At 37.2% G+C, this 15,346-nt stretch overlaps 1 long non-coding RNA gene across 1 annotated transcript; it reads right to left on the minus strand.

The window, feature by feature from the left end:
* Positions 1–9,768: 9,768 nt before the first annotated feature.
* Positions 9,769–12,478, minus strand: LOC127544697 (uncharacterized). Its single transcript, XR_007949517.1, has 2 exons — positions 11,823–12,478; positions 9,769–9,841 (listed from the first exon to the last, which is right to left on the minus strand). It is a non-coding gene; the product is annotated as an uncharacterized LOC127544697 (long non-coding RNA).
* Between the last annotated feature and the right edge of the window lie 2,868 nt (positions 12,479–15,346).

A 15,346-nucleotide genomic window follows, 5' to 3' on the forward strand; every position in this document is an offset into this window, starting at 1 on the left:
GGCAAGCATAGTAGGGCTCCTGGTAAACATTTTGCCAACTATAAAAAGCATGGAGCAAGTTTCAAGGGGTGTGTTAGAGCCAGACAGTTGTGATCTAGGGTTGATTATGTCTGCATGGATATGTGGTCAGCCAGACAGAGCAGTCTTTAAAAAGGTAGCTGAGAGCAATGGTATCAGCAGCCCATCCCCCATCTGGGGTGGGGAGGACAAGGGTGGAGCAGAAGAGAAAGACAAAAGTGAATCAAAAGAGAAGGAACTTGCCCAGTATAACTGTGACTATATGGCTGACTCCCAACTCCCTTCTGTATCATGGAGTATATCCTTCACATAGTTTAGGGATGCTCAAGGCACAGGCAACCATTCATAAGTGTGCTAAGCAGGTAAGTCTAGTTTATGTCTTTAGTGCCATACTTATTAATCTACAAAAGTGTCATTTTAGAGAATTAGACAAAAAGAAAATGAAATTCCTCTAAAGGAACAAAAAATCAAGCAACAAGAACAATGCAGTCCTATTAAGACCATTTTTAAAAGTCCACTTATTTATATGTTTGTGTTTTGTTTTTTCAATACAGCCAATTAATTGGCCTTGAAACAGTTTTAATTTCTTTTTGCAGGGGGTAAAAAAGCAGGGGGGAGGAGGGCTGTCAAACACAACATTGAAAATTTGGTATCGTTTCCTAGCTAAGAACTTCAGATTCAAAAGACTTAATATTGTATGATATTTTTATATGCCTTTTTCTTTTTCTGTATGTGTATATGTGTCCATCCATTTGTCTCTGTGTGTCTGACTCTCTGTTTCTGTCTTTCTGTCTGTGTCTCTCCCTTTTTTTCTGTGTGTCTCTATCTCTGTCTGTGTGTATGTGTGTCTCTCTGTCTCTGTCTCTATCACTTTCTCTCTCTGTCTCTGTCCCCCTCTTTCTCCCTGTCTATCTGTGTGTGTGTCTTCCCCTTTACACATTCAGAAATGATTATTGTGACCCTGAATACTAAATCAAATCAAATTGGCTGCAGTAAAATAAAGGAAGAGTGGATTATCCTACTTTGGGGTATATATGACCCTCCTTCTCTTTGCAGATACCTTCAGCTCCATCATCTCTTCTCATCTATAGAACATCCTATCTCAGCATTCCTTGAGGTGTTTGGATAAGTTCTGTGTTGTCACCAAATCTCCTGAGTGATAGCAGAGAAAAGGTGCTGTAAGGTTTGTATTGTACAACCAGCAAAGATTGCTGTTCATTGCTCATTAATATTTTTCTGCAAGGAGAATTAACAATGTTTGCTTAAGCACTTTTCAAAACAAGGACATGCCTAACCCTAGGCATCAGTAATTGAATCACTGAAGCTCAATTCAGAAAGCAAACCACTGGGATTTGCTCCAGAGTAACCTGAGGGGAAATGAAGTTTGAACAAACCATAGGACACTCTGAATCTTTTGCCTCTGACTTCCTCTTTTGTTTCTTCCCCCTAACATGGATGACCAAACAGTGATTATGAGATAGATCACTTGAATGGGAGCACCTGGTCCTTTCTCTCAGTTAAGCTAATTAGAAGCTGCAACAGGCACCTACCAATACATTCTTCTTAAAAATGATCTCTAACGAATGGATCTGCTGGCCTGATTCAAAGATATGAATCTTGCAGGACTTGTTTGTACCATAGAGAGTTGAGGTATAAGTTAAATGGTTGTTTACCTTTTCCACAAAATGTTTCATGATTTGTTCTACATATCACTCCTCTACAAGCATACAGAAGTTATGTCTCTGCTTCATATTTAAATTTTTGTTAATTCAGGCTCTTCAATATGTGTGTGACTGCTTAAGCATAATACCCACAGGAGAACTTTAGAGAGAAAAACTGAGGAACCCTGAAACCCAGAACAATTTTGTGAAAAGGGAGCCCCTATCAAAGACAGCCTCAGTGCAAGCAAATAAGACTAGTCTCATAGCAGTACTCATTAGAGAAAAGTCAGAGACCCTTGTAGCCTATTCTAATTTTCCAGTGAGGCCAATGGTAATTGACAGAAAAGCAGCCTCTTGAGCTGTGTGTAATACACAGAGATACCTGAGCCATGCAGCAGCAAACAGAACTGTAGGAAGAGAAGAGAAAAGGCATATATTAGTATGTTAGCACAATTTTAAAACTAAAAGAATGTTGGTGATAGCTTTCTGTTCAGAAATAGCAAGAATAGAAGGCCATTATGAGAAATCCCCAGGGAAGTTATAAATTAAAAAAAAAAAAACCTTGGAATCCCCAAAAAGCAGCTAAGACAAGTACAAGTATATCCCAAACCCAGACATAGAAGAGTTCTGAGCTTATTCTAAGGTGGCATAATGAGTGTCTAGCACTCAACCTCAAAGATTGTGGGGGAGTCATGCCCAGAGGAAATTAACACAAAAAAATTCAACTGACCCAAAAGGAGACCAAACAGAACTGACAACTCCACCCAAAATACAGGAGGGAAGTTGGGGGAAGAGAAGTGGGAGTGAAGATTGGCCTTGACCTTAGAGTAAAAATTTACATACTAAACTTAGAATGATGAGTTAACCAAAGAAAAGCACTATCAAAAATTATTATGAACATAGACATCTCCCAAAAGAAGAAAAGGATGTCTAGGTAACAACTAGAATAGAGAATTGAAGAAAAAAATTAATTGTTCATAAATACTTTGTGATTATGATTATCTAGAAAAAATGTAACAAAATATAAAAAAAATTATATTAAAGTTCTCAAAGGAACAGTTAGAAGAATAAATAACTTAGAAAATGTAATGATAAAACTTATCAGGAAGTAACAGACTTTCTGAAAACTAGTATAATGGATAACTGGCCCATGACCCCAGTCCTTATAAAGCTGTGTGCACAGTATTCAGCAAATACAATCTCCATGTGGACTTGGGAGCATACACATATATTCTGTAATCAGATCCATTGACCTAAACTTTTATGAAGAGGATCTCTTTGATTACCTGTACAGCTAGAAAAGGTACATTTAAATATTCTTTTTCACCATAACCTGTCCCTTCACTTAGTTTGACTTCTTCTTGCCTGGTGGCCTTCAGGGAGAAAGAGAAATGATAGTGTAAGGCCCTTCTATGTGAGACCAGCATATGACCCATGAGTATAGGCCTCAATTCTTCTCTTTGACATTTATTCTTTAATTTTAAGTGAAAGAGATCAGAGATGGAGTCAAAGAGTAGAGCCCATACCCAGTTTTGTACCCAATCCAAAATCAGAGCTCTAGGGAGTGAGAAGCAGCCTTTGGAACCTAGTACATAAGGTAGGATCTTGTCCAACAATGACGCTGCAATTGGATGTGAATTTAGGACTACTGATATTTTAAGACCAAAAGAGAGTAGAGAGGAAAGTGGGGTGGGAGAAGGGGAGAGGAAAAGGGATGAAGAGGAAAATCAAGATACCTTCTCAATTCCCTCAGCTTCCTATCACCTCAGCTATTCCCTGGAGGGTGGAGCACTCATTTCTTCCCAAAGCCCTACTTTAGACAGGGCTGGATCTGAACTTCTAGTTCATTTTCCGCCTTACATATGCATCTCTGCTTTGTTTGAACCCCAAGGAACATGATGTGCCATGTATTCCCTGGTCACTCCCACTCAGTTTTTCAGTTTCCTCTTGTGTGTTATCTTCCCTCATTAGATTGTAAGTTCCTTGAGGACAGGGACTCTCATTCTTTTTCTCATTTGTATTCCCAGATTTAATGCCCTGAATCCGAAATCACATGTAACAGAAAGAGCATTAGGCTTGGAATCAAGAAAATCTGGATTTGAATCCTACTTCTGACCAATCAACCTAAAGTCATATGAGTCAAGCCCTGTTTTCCAGGGTTGACATGATTTAGTGTCATTCTTGTTTGTCCTTTGTTCTTTTTTTTGCTGAGGCAGTTGGGGTTGAGTGACTTGTCCAGGATTACACAGCTAGGATGTGTTAAGTGTCTGAGAACATATTTGAGCTCAGGTCCTTCTGACTTCAGGGCTGATACTCTATCCACTGTGCCACCTAGCTGCCCCTTTTATCCTTTGTTCTTGAAGAAGAGTATGCTATCAGGGAGATGATGCCAATGTTAAGGTTCAAAAGTTTGGGATCACAGACCAGTGTTGAGAGGAATTTGCAGGCTTGAACCCGTCTCCAAGTCAAAAGGTAAAGTTAATTGTAATTGTAATTATCAATTGAAGTGTACTAAATTCTAAAAGAATTTAGCAAAGAACCCAGAGAAAGAAGATAAATTTATAAGACTGTAATGGACCATAATATATATGCTTGGAGAAAGAATGGCCCCTGCCCACTCTTTGTGCAAGTCCTGATGTGATGTATAGGAAATGACGATTTTGGTGGGTGGAGGCAAGGGAGTGGAAAGGGAAGCGGAAAGGAAGATTGCTGGCTGGTATATATTAATAGAGTATGGTCCAATTACTATTTAGCTCACGTGCTTGGGACCTCAGTGCATCAACTCAAGCCTCAGCCCATTACATCAGATGAAGTTAGAGAGACCAGAGCTTTGTGTTACTTATTTGCTAATTTTATGCTTACAAATAGTTTTGAGGAGTGATCTATTCACTATTGTCTCAAGAATTTGGTAATCACTGACCAGCAGATTATCTGTCTGACAGTCAGCAAAGTTTGTAGGACTATCCTAACGCCAGAAAATTTTAGATCATTGGCAGATTGTTAAAACAAAAGCACTATAAGATCAGGAGAACTCATCACTGCTATGCTTCCCCTAGAAGCTGTAACCCATCACCATGACATGCAAGTGAATAGGATTTGAGGGAGGGAGGGCTGTGCAAAGTTACCTGCCACATTTTCCCCTCCAGAGCCATCTGGGTCCAATAGTCAGATGTATATCAAGTCTACTGGAGATGGCCTTGGATGAAAGGGGAGACCTTGACCTTTTTAAACTAAAGTCTGTAACATGTCTTAGTTTGACTGAAGCCACACCTATTCAGTGGTCAAGCTTAGGTAGCAATTGAGGCAAAGAATCTCATTCACCTAGTTTAAAAAATTTAAATAAATGACTGAATGAATTTGGGAGAGGAAGATGCTTGGGGTTTCTGGTCAAAGCAGAAATGATTTCTATTTGTATTCAATCTAAGTCAATCAAGACCCAAATAATGATCAAATGAGAGCACTCAAAGACCCCAGGAAAATAGGATCATGGATTTAGAACTGGAAGGGACAATTAGGGTCTTCTGATTCAACCCTTTCATTTTAAAAATGAGGAAACTAGGTTCAAAAAAGGTTGAGTTGCCTATTGTCCCACATGGGGATGTGCTGGACCCATTTTATAGAAAAAATAAATTTTGAATTTCAGTGTGAGCATTTATGCTTTGGAAATTAGCATATTCTATAAATGAGGACATTGTAGACTTTGGAAAGTTATGGAGTGTAATGGGCTGAGGCTTGAGTTGATGCACTGAGGTCCCAAGCACATGAGGCTAAATAGTAATTGGACCATACTCTATTAATATGTAAGCTTGGAGAAAGAATGGCCCCCACCCACTCTTTGTACAAGTCCTGATGTGTTGTATAGGAAATGACGATTTTGGTGGGTGGAGGCAGGGGAGTGGAGAAGGAAGGGGAGGAGAGACTTTTGGGACGGCCATTGCCACGGTTGCCTCCACTGTTGACTCCACTGTTGGCTTGGCTCGCGTTGCTCTCTCTTAGCTGGCTTCCTGTCGCAACTGCCTATATTTGCTATCGCAATCTTTCTTGCCTATATTTGCTATAGCAATCTTTATTCACCTCTTCACTTCAATAAATATTGAAGATTTTTCCCTTAACCTGAATTCCTGACTCCGGCTGACTTTAAATACGCGGTCATTACATTTGGCGCCCAAGCGTGGGAACCAAGGACCCTACTTTCACTGAAGAAGTCTCCAGTGACCAGGAACTTAGGTGAGTATAAGACAAACAGGGAACTTATTTTCTTAAAGACGAAAGCAGTAACTTTTTGGCTGAAATGGGACAGACCCTAGGTAAAGATTCTCCATCCCCCACCCCAACCCCCCCACCCCCAGCCCCACCCAGGAGTGGTGTTATAAAAAACCTGCGTGACCTGATAGAAGAGGAAGGGCTAGTTGTATCTTGGGAACACGCAGCTAAACTTTTGGATACATTAAAACGCACCTCCCCTGGGTTCTTAGAGGAAGAGCAAATCTCTCTGGGTAACTGGGCATTGGTTGGTCAACAGATCTCTGATTATAACATTGACAACCCTCAGTCAGTTCCCTTTGAGGCATTCTATTTATACAATACGATACAGTTGGCCTTAAAATACCGTACTAGTTTTAGGAGAAAAGGAAAAAACTCTAAGAATGGCCAAATGCGGAAGCCTGAGGTAAAGGAGGAAGACAAAGAACAGATTAATGGCCATATCCCCACAGGGCATGAAGACTTAAGTGAGGCTCAAGGGCGGGGTGAACCTGAGGCAGCTTTAGCCCCACCTGAGGAGCAGGTAATTGACTCTCCTCCATCAACTCCACCCTCCGGGTTGGAGGGAGGAGGGGTAGTAGGGGGGGCAGTGACAGCATCAGCACCTCCCCCCCAGCATCCAGCCCCTCCCCCACAGCGTCCAGCTGCTCCTTTGAGTAGATTGCAAAAGGCACTAATTAAGGCCAAAGAAGAAGGGAGAAATGTATTGGAAATCCAACACCACATTTTTCCAGTTATTCAACAGTTTGATTCTTCAGGTCAAGAAAGTAGAAGATACTCTCCTTTTGATATAGATATCCTCAAAGACCTGAAAAAAGCTTGCACTCTTTATGGGGCTACATCAGCTTATGTTAAGATGCTATTACAAAATTTGTCTTTTGAAATCTTGACCCCTGATGACTGGAAATCTATAGCAAAGATATGCCTAGAACCTGGACAAAACTACTTGTGGCTTTCTGAATATAGTGAGCTCTGTAGGATACAAGCCCAACAAAATAGTCAAAGTGGAGTTCATGCTGCAATCACCTATGACCTACTTACAGGTACAGGTCCTTATGCAAATGTCGCAGCACAAATTAATTATTCTGTAGCAGCATATGAGCAAATTGCTGTTAATGCTATCAAAGCGTGGGCTTCCCTCCACAGTAAAGACGACAAGAGGGGGGCCTTCACAAAAATAACACAAGGGCCAAATGAACCCTTTGCTGACTTTGTGGGACGTTTGCAGACAGCTATCACAAGAACAAATGGAGAAAATCCAATAACAGACGTTTTGATAAGGCAACTTGCTAAGGAAAATGCTAATGAGGTTTGCAGAAGAATTATACTAGGACTGCGCAGGGATGCTCCTTTAGAGGAGATCATAAGACGCTGTGCCACAGTGGACACAGGTGCCTTTTATACCCAGGCTATGGTGCAGACTTCCCAAAATTCAAACATGGGAAGACAGAATCCCTCTTGGCAAGGGACTTCCAGAGAGACTCGTAGATGCTTTCAGTGTGGAAAAGTAGGGCATCTGAAAGCTCAATGTTGGTATAGAGATAGAATGGGAAAACAAGGGGGGAGAACAAGACCCCAAACCCCATGTCCAAAATGCAACAGAGGCTTCCATTGGGCCTCAGAATGCAGACAGATTCAGGGAAACGGGATGAGGGGCCCAGCCCCAGGGCCCAAGGCAAAAAACACTTGGGGCATGATGGCAGCCAATGGTGCACCCAGGGAGGGCCTAGAAGTCCAGTATCCAGACATGACCAATCAGCCAGAAAGCCATATGATGGGAGAAGGGGATTACACAGTCAACCAGCCAGGAAGCAACCTGATGGCAGAAGGGAATTACAATTGGGGAGAATAGAGCTGTATGCAGCTGGGACAACTGAGATACCCCCTGGAGAGGTGAAATCTGTTCCTCTCCAGCCTATGGATCCCCTACCTCCAGGCACAGTAGGCTTGACCATTTCACCTCCTTTTTGTACAGGAAATATGTACAGAAGAATTGCATATGTTTAACATATATTTCATTACTTGCTGTGTAGGGGAGGGAGTGTGAGGAAGGAAGTGAGAAAAAATGTGGAACACAAGGTTTTGTAAGGGTGATTGTTGAAAGCTATTTATGCATTTATTTTGGAAAAAATGTTTTAAAAAGCAATCTGGTACTAAATAAGAAATAAAATAGTAGATTAATGGAATAGATTAGGTACACAATATACAGAAATAAATGACCACAATACCCTTATTTTTGACACAAAAATGTCAGAGGTTGTGGCAAAAATAACCACAACCACAATCACAAAAACAACAACAAAAACTGCTGAGAAAGCTGGAAAGCATTCCAGGAGAAATTAGGCATATACCAACATTTTACATTGTTTAGCAAAATAAACGCAAAGTGGTATATGATTTAGACATAAAGGAAAATGTTATTAGTAGAACATGGAAAAATTATCTGTCAGTTCTATAAATAATGAAAGAGCTCATGCCCCCCAAAAAAAGACAGAAAATCACAGGATCTAAAATTGATAGTTTAATTTAAATTTGAGGTTTTGCACAAATAAAACCAATATAGTCACAATTAGAAGAAAAGCAAGAAACTGAGGTAGAGGTAAGAGGATTTTACAGCAAATTTCTTTGAAAGCGCCTACTTTCTCAAATATATAGGAATCTGGGCCAAATTTATAGAAAAAAATAAGAGCTGGGGCAACTAGTTGGTGCAGTAGATAGAGCACCAGCCTGAAGTCAGGAGTAGCTGAGTTCAAATCTGGCCTCAGACTCTTAACACTTCTTAGCTATGTGACCGTGAATGAGTCATTTAACCCCAATTACCTTAGAAGAAAGAAAGAAAGAAAGAAAGAAAGAAAGAAAGAAAGAAAGAAAGAAAGAAAGAAAGAAAGAAAGAAAGAAAGAAAGAAAGAAAGAAAGAAAGAAAGAAAGAAAGAAAGAAAGAAAGAAAGAAAGAAAGAAAAAATAACAACTGATAAAAACTGATAAATGATCAGAGGATATAAACAGCAATTTTCAGACAAAGAATTCAAAGCTATAGTCATATAAAAATGCTCTGAATAATAATAATTTGATAAATGCACATTAAATAATACAATTCTGACAGAAAACAATGCTGAAGAGAATGTAGAAAAATGGGGATATTAATGCACTGCTAGGAGAGTTGTGAAATAGTCCACTCATTTTGGAGAACAATTTGGAATTACAGCCAATGTGCTATAAAAACCATGCATAACCTTTAACTCAGCAATACTGTTACTAAATGTATGTCTAGAAGAATACAAAGAAAAGTTTTTTAAAAATACATAGAAAAATATAGTAATTCTTAGAGCAGTGGCAAAGTGAAAACTAAGTAGATGATCATAAGTGGAACAAGTTGTTACTGTTGCAATGTAAGAAATAATGAAAAGGATGATTTCAAAAAAAACTCAGTGGATTTATATGAGCTGATACAAAGTGAAGTTAGAAAAACTAGAAGAACATTATACAAAGTAACAGCAATATTGTAACTATTGTAACAATAATCAACTATGAAAGACCTAGCTAGCTAGCTAGCTAGCTAGCTAATCAAATACAATAATTCACAACTCTAAATGACTTGATAATGAAAAATCCTACCCACCTCTAAAGAGACAATTCAGCACATAATGAAGTATATTTTTTCTCATTTTCTTTATTTTTCTTGCTTTTTTTTGGCACCATAACATGGAAATGTTTTGCATAACTTTCTATATTAAATGGATGTCATATTTCTTAATGAATGAATGGGAACAGGGTGGAGGGAGGGAAAGAATTTGTAACTGGAAATAAAAATTTTAAATAAATATAATACTTTTAAATTATATTTTATTTGTTTCGATCAGCAAAAATTTGCCTTTTCACTCTTCCTTCCAACCTTCTACCTAAATGAAAACAAAAGAAAGACAAAAACCATTACAAATATATGTAGTTAATCAAAACAAGTGTCTACATTGGTCATGTTCAAAAAAATTTGTCTCCTTCTGCACTCTGAGACCTTCACCTTTTTGTCAGGATATGGGTAGAATATTTCATTTCTTCTCTGTAATCATGGTTGGTCATTATGCTAATGGTTTATTATTCTTTCAGAACCGTTTGTCTTTACTATATATTAATTGTATAAATTGTTCATACAGGTCTTCCCAGATTTCAACCACTCCATCAACCCTTCCAACACAATAGTATCTTATTACATTTATATATTATTACTATTATCCAATTTATGCTTACCTTTTTAGATTGCTACTCTTTGATGTGTCAAAAAAGAGTTACAAAAATGTTTGTGCCTCCTTAGAGAGTATTTTGCTTAGGACTAATCTTTCCTTTAATCTATCTTCCTTCTAATTCCTCATTCTCTCTTTTTCTTTCTCCTTCCTCATTTCTTTTTGTGTAAAATACATTTTTATACTCATTTATGTGTATATATTCTTCCTTCCTTTGACTAATTCAAATGAGAGTGAGGTTTAAGTGTCAGATGTTCTCCCTACTCCCATTGTTTGTATAGATGTCAATTTATAAATACTGATTATATGACTTAATTTTCCCTAATCTTCTGTCCCCTCCCCATAGTGTGTTCCTCTTCCCCCTATTCTTCCATTTTCTTCTTAAAACCATCAACACATAACAAAACCATTCCCAGGCCTTCTCAATTAAATTCTTTCCATAACTTTTGATGATGATTGGGTTCAGAGGAGAACAGGTATCAATTCTCCCCACATTACAATGTAAACAGTTTTATGCTTGTCTAGTATTCTATCATTATTTATTCATGTTTACCTTTTTATGCATTCTGTTGATATTTTATGTTTGAAATTCAAGGTTTCTACAGAGCTCTGGTGTTTTCATAAGGAATAAGGGGATACCATCTATTTCATTAATAGATGCACCATGTTCCTAAATTTTTCTGATAAATTCTTTTTATTTATAAGTCACTATATTATTTGCCTTCTGTATTATTATATTCCAAGTCCTTTATTCCTTTATAGAATGATTGTTAAATCACTTATGAGTCAGACTATATATGGCTCTTTAGAATTTGAATTCTTTCTGGATATTTGCAATATTTTCTTTGACTTGGAAACTGAGTTCTGGTTATTATATTCCCTGGAATTTTTAAGGGGGGAGAGATTCTTTCAGGAAGTGAATATTTATTATTTATACTCTGCTCTCAGGTTCTAAGAAATTTGGGCTATTTTGTTTTAATATTTCTCGAGTCTAGGCTCATTTTGGGTCATAGAATTCAGATAATCCAATGACTCTCAAATTTCTAATCATTTTTTTTCCAGATCAGTCATTTTTACTATGAGATAGTTTACATTTTCTTCTCTTTTTTGTTTTTTCAATTTTTTATTATTTCTTGTTGTTTTGTGATGTTATTGGTTCCTATTTGATCCACTGAAATTTTCAGTGATTTTATTGTTTGGGTAAGTTTTTTTTTTTAATCTCTTGTGCCAAACTCTTAATTCCCTTTCCAATTTTTCTTCCATAATTTTCATTTCTTTTTCATTTTCCCCTGTAGCATTCTCAGTTTATTTAAAATTCTTAAAGTGCTATGTAAATACTTCATTATTAGTTCTAAGTTGTCTGATAACTAGTAACTCTGCAAAGGGAAGACTAGGAAAGTATTCAATGTACAGTATGAATCAACTATGTTACAGGTAATTCCTTTGAAGACATAAAAGAAATGTTTGATACAAAAAGGTCACACAAACGCACACTGAAAAGACTTAAGTAATCAGTCACTTATAATTGCATTTATGCCCTCCTGGGAAGTTAAAATTTTAAACATCAGAACATGATGCATTTCATAGGGCTACTAAATAGGTATATCACTTCAAGGAATCTCCTTCAAGATACATGACTTACCTGGCAAGCTAGGCTTAGACTCTTCTCTTTTCTGCAGTTGTATTCTCTGATCTGATCTAACTCCCTCTTCTGCCAGACTCTGACCAATGGACCCAGGATCTTCAATATCTCAAATTTGTGAGCTTGGCTTCAAGATTTTGATACATCCATCTCAGGATCATTGTTCAGCATCAGCTATGATCAGGGAAAAAAAAAAAAACAGCCAACAACAGCCATAAAGCAGAAGAGGTAGTCAAAGGTGCTGAATGAAACTCATCTTGAATCCCCCTGTTCTCACTGTCAGCCTTCTCCTTCAATCCAGGGATAGACTTGAGTAGCGCTGACAGAATCTTTAGACTGTAGATAGGAAGAGGGAATTGAAGATGGGTGACTCCTTTTTAAAGATCTATTGAGTCAACAGTACTTTTGCTGAATGACTAATAAAGAATTGCTTTGTCACACCTAAAACATCCAAGACACTTCAGTTCTAAATTACACATGAGGGGCTTTATAAGATATTAATCTTCAAAGTGTCCATGTGAGCAAATGTAACTGGTTAGAAACAGGCAGGGCAGCTGCAACCTACCCTGTTATAATTGTATCTGTCAAGGATATAACTGTCCATTTACCTAAGTTTATAACCTTAGCGACGAATTTAGTTTTTTATAATACTTCATTCTGTTCATTGACAGCCAATCAGCTACCAAGTCTTTACAGTTCTAACTCTGTCATGTCTCTAGCATCCTTTCATTTCCTCTATTCATGTAGCCTTGAGCCTAATTCAGGCCATCATCCTCTTGCCTGAACTATTGCAGTGGCATCCTAAGTAGTCTTCCTGCTTCAAGTCTCTAGTCTCTCAAATGCATTATTCACACAGCTGCCAAAGTGATCTCATGTCAGTCTTCTACTCAATAAATTTTTGTGATGCCTTATTGTGTGTAAATCAAACTATTCTGTTTAGTGTTCAAAGTCTTCATAATCTGACATGCCTTTCTAGCCTATAATATGCAAAATCCTTTCATCACACATTCCTGTAGTTCAGCCAACCTAACCTTTGTACTATTCTGTACACAAAATATTCTGTCTCATCTTCATTCATTTGTGCACAATGTCTCCCATAGAGTATGTTCCCCAATAGACTATGACCTTCTTGAAAGCAGGTATTGGTTTGGCGTTTTCTTTTTCTCAGAAGGACTCCTAAGCACTTGGTACCAGAACAGGCAGTTAATAATTAACATGTAAGCAGATACAGTAAGCTTTGAGTGCCACATAGTGGTTTTCAAAGGTATAACAACCCATGTAATCATTCAAAATACCAAAATCATCAGCTAAATCTCTCCACAAGAGAGCCTATCCCATTTGGTACCTTTAATATTTTTTTGTATACAAGTTGTGCCTCACACTCCAAGCAGAATACTTGGAATTGCTTCTGAAGAGCAAAGATTATTTTCTTTTATTATTTTTTTAGCTTCAGCACCTAGAACAGCACTTTATATATAGGTGATAAAAGCTTACCTACATTTAAAAAACAGAAAGGGTCCAGTGTATTTTGAGATCATTAAGACCATAAAATTAGATTTAAATAAAAATAATAATAGAAAAAATTAACAAACTACATCAAACTTTTAATTTGTTCTTTCTCTGTTTTTTTTTTTTTTTTGGTTGTGTACACAATTTGTTGATCTGCTCTTTCTCTATTTGTTGATATATGCAATTAGAGATATAATCCAAAATATTCTAAAGCAGTTCAACTACAAAAAACCATGGGGGTTTTATTGGATTGAAACAATAATAAGAGTCAACAATGCAAAGTGTCAACCTAAAAAGTTATTGCAAAATATGTTACAATGAAAACATAGTGTCCAAAAGGAGAAACAATTGTTCTTCTAAACAGATTGTGTTGAATCTGAAGGTATTCACCATATTTTACAAGATATACACAAGCTGGAATCTCCTCAGAAGACAGTGAAAGTCCTCAAATTCATACCCTTGAAAGAATTGTTATTGAGGGTAGTTAACCTGGAAGAAATTAATTTACTTTCACCCTTTTTGTAGTGGCAAGAAACTGAAAACTAAGTGGATGCCCATCAGTTGGAGAATGGCTAAATAAGTTATAGTATATGAATGCTATGGAATATTATTGTTCTATAAGAAACGATCAGGAGGATGATTTTAGAAAGGCCTGGAGAAATTACATGAACTCATGCTAAATAAAATGAGCAGAACCAGGAGATCATTATACATGGCAACAACAAGATTATATGATGATCAGTTCTGACGGACTTGACTCTTTCCAACAATGAGATGATTCAGGCCAGTTCCGATGATCTTGTGATGAAGAGAGCCAAAGAAAGGACTATGGGAATTGAGCAGATCACACCATAGTATTTTCATGTTTTTTGTTATTGTCTGCTTGCATTTTGTTTTCTTTCTCATTTTTTTCTTTTTGATTTGATTTCTCTTGTGCAACAAAATAATTGTATAAATGTGTATGCATATATTGGATTTAACATATATTTAAACATATTTAACATCTATTGGATTACTTGCCATCTAGGGGAGGGAGGAAAGGGAAATTTTTGAAACACAAGGTTTTGCAAGGATCAATGTTGAAAAATTATCCATGCATATGTTTTGAAAATAAAAAGCTTTGACAAGAAAAAAAAAAAAAGAAGAACCTTTGCCCTGTCACTGGGAGGGGGGCAGGAGGGGTGTGACAAAAGGAAGATTAGGAGAACTGTCTTCTGTTACTGAAGATAGAGTTCAGGAACACTGACTCGATAAAGTCTTAGGTTGTGAGTGTGAGGCAGCATACACTAATGAATGAAGTAACAGAGGGACAAGAACCTGCTTATTAATGGAGAAGACTAGTTGTGGTAATTCACAAGACAGCAGAGTCTCTGATTTCAGTTCTAAGACAAAGAGGTGACATTTGTAACCCTAAGAGAATAGAAGCTGATGGAGCATTTCTAGGATCTCAGAAAGTGAGAACATTTATGATGGTAGTAGGGGGAATGTAGAGAGAAGGATCCTGGTTACAGCCAAGGGTGGATAAGAATATCTGTATTTAAATCCTGCCTCAGATACTTGCTAGCAATCATGGATTCAGACAAAATTAAAGTTAAAATAGAATCAATTTAAAAAGATAAGCAGAAAAACTATAGTATGTTAAAAAAAAAAAAGGTACTCTAGGATCATGAAGTAATATGAAAACTAAATGTACATGCACCAAATTTATAAAGGAAAAGTTAAATAAATTACAGATGGAAATAGATAATAAAACTTCAATAATGATTTCAACTTTCTCCTCTTAGAACTAGATAAAGCTAACCAAAAAGTAAATAAGAAGTCAAGGACATGAATAAAATCCATATGTTCTGGTAATGCATGTCTCAACCTCATTATCAGTGTGTACATCCCTGGAAAGTATACTGCCAAGGTAAGTGGACTCATCCATAGCATTCCAAAACTTTTTCATTTGCTATAACCAGTGGTTCCACATATAGATGGTGTGGTGTTGGAGTGGAGTGGAGTACCTGTGTTTT

The sequence above is a fragment of the Antechinus flavipes genome, chromosome 1 (genome assembly GCF_016432865.1).
Source record: "Antechinus flavipes isolate AdamAnt ecotype Samford, QLD, Australia chromosome 1, AdamAnt_v2, whole genome shotgun sequence".
In the NCBI taxonomy this organism is placed as follows: domain Eukaryota; kingdom Metazoa; phylum Chordata; class Mammalia; order Dasyuromorphia; family Dasyuridae; genus Antechinus; species Antechinus flavipes.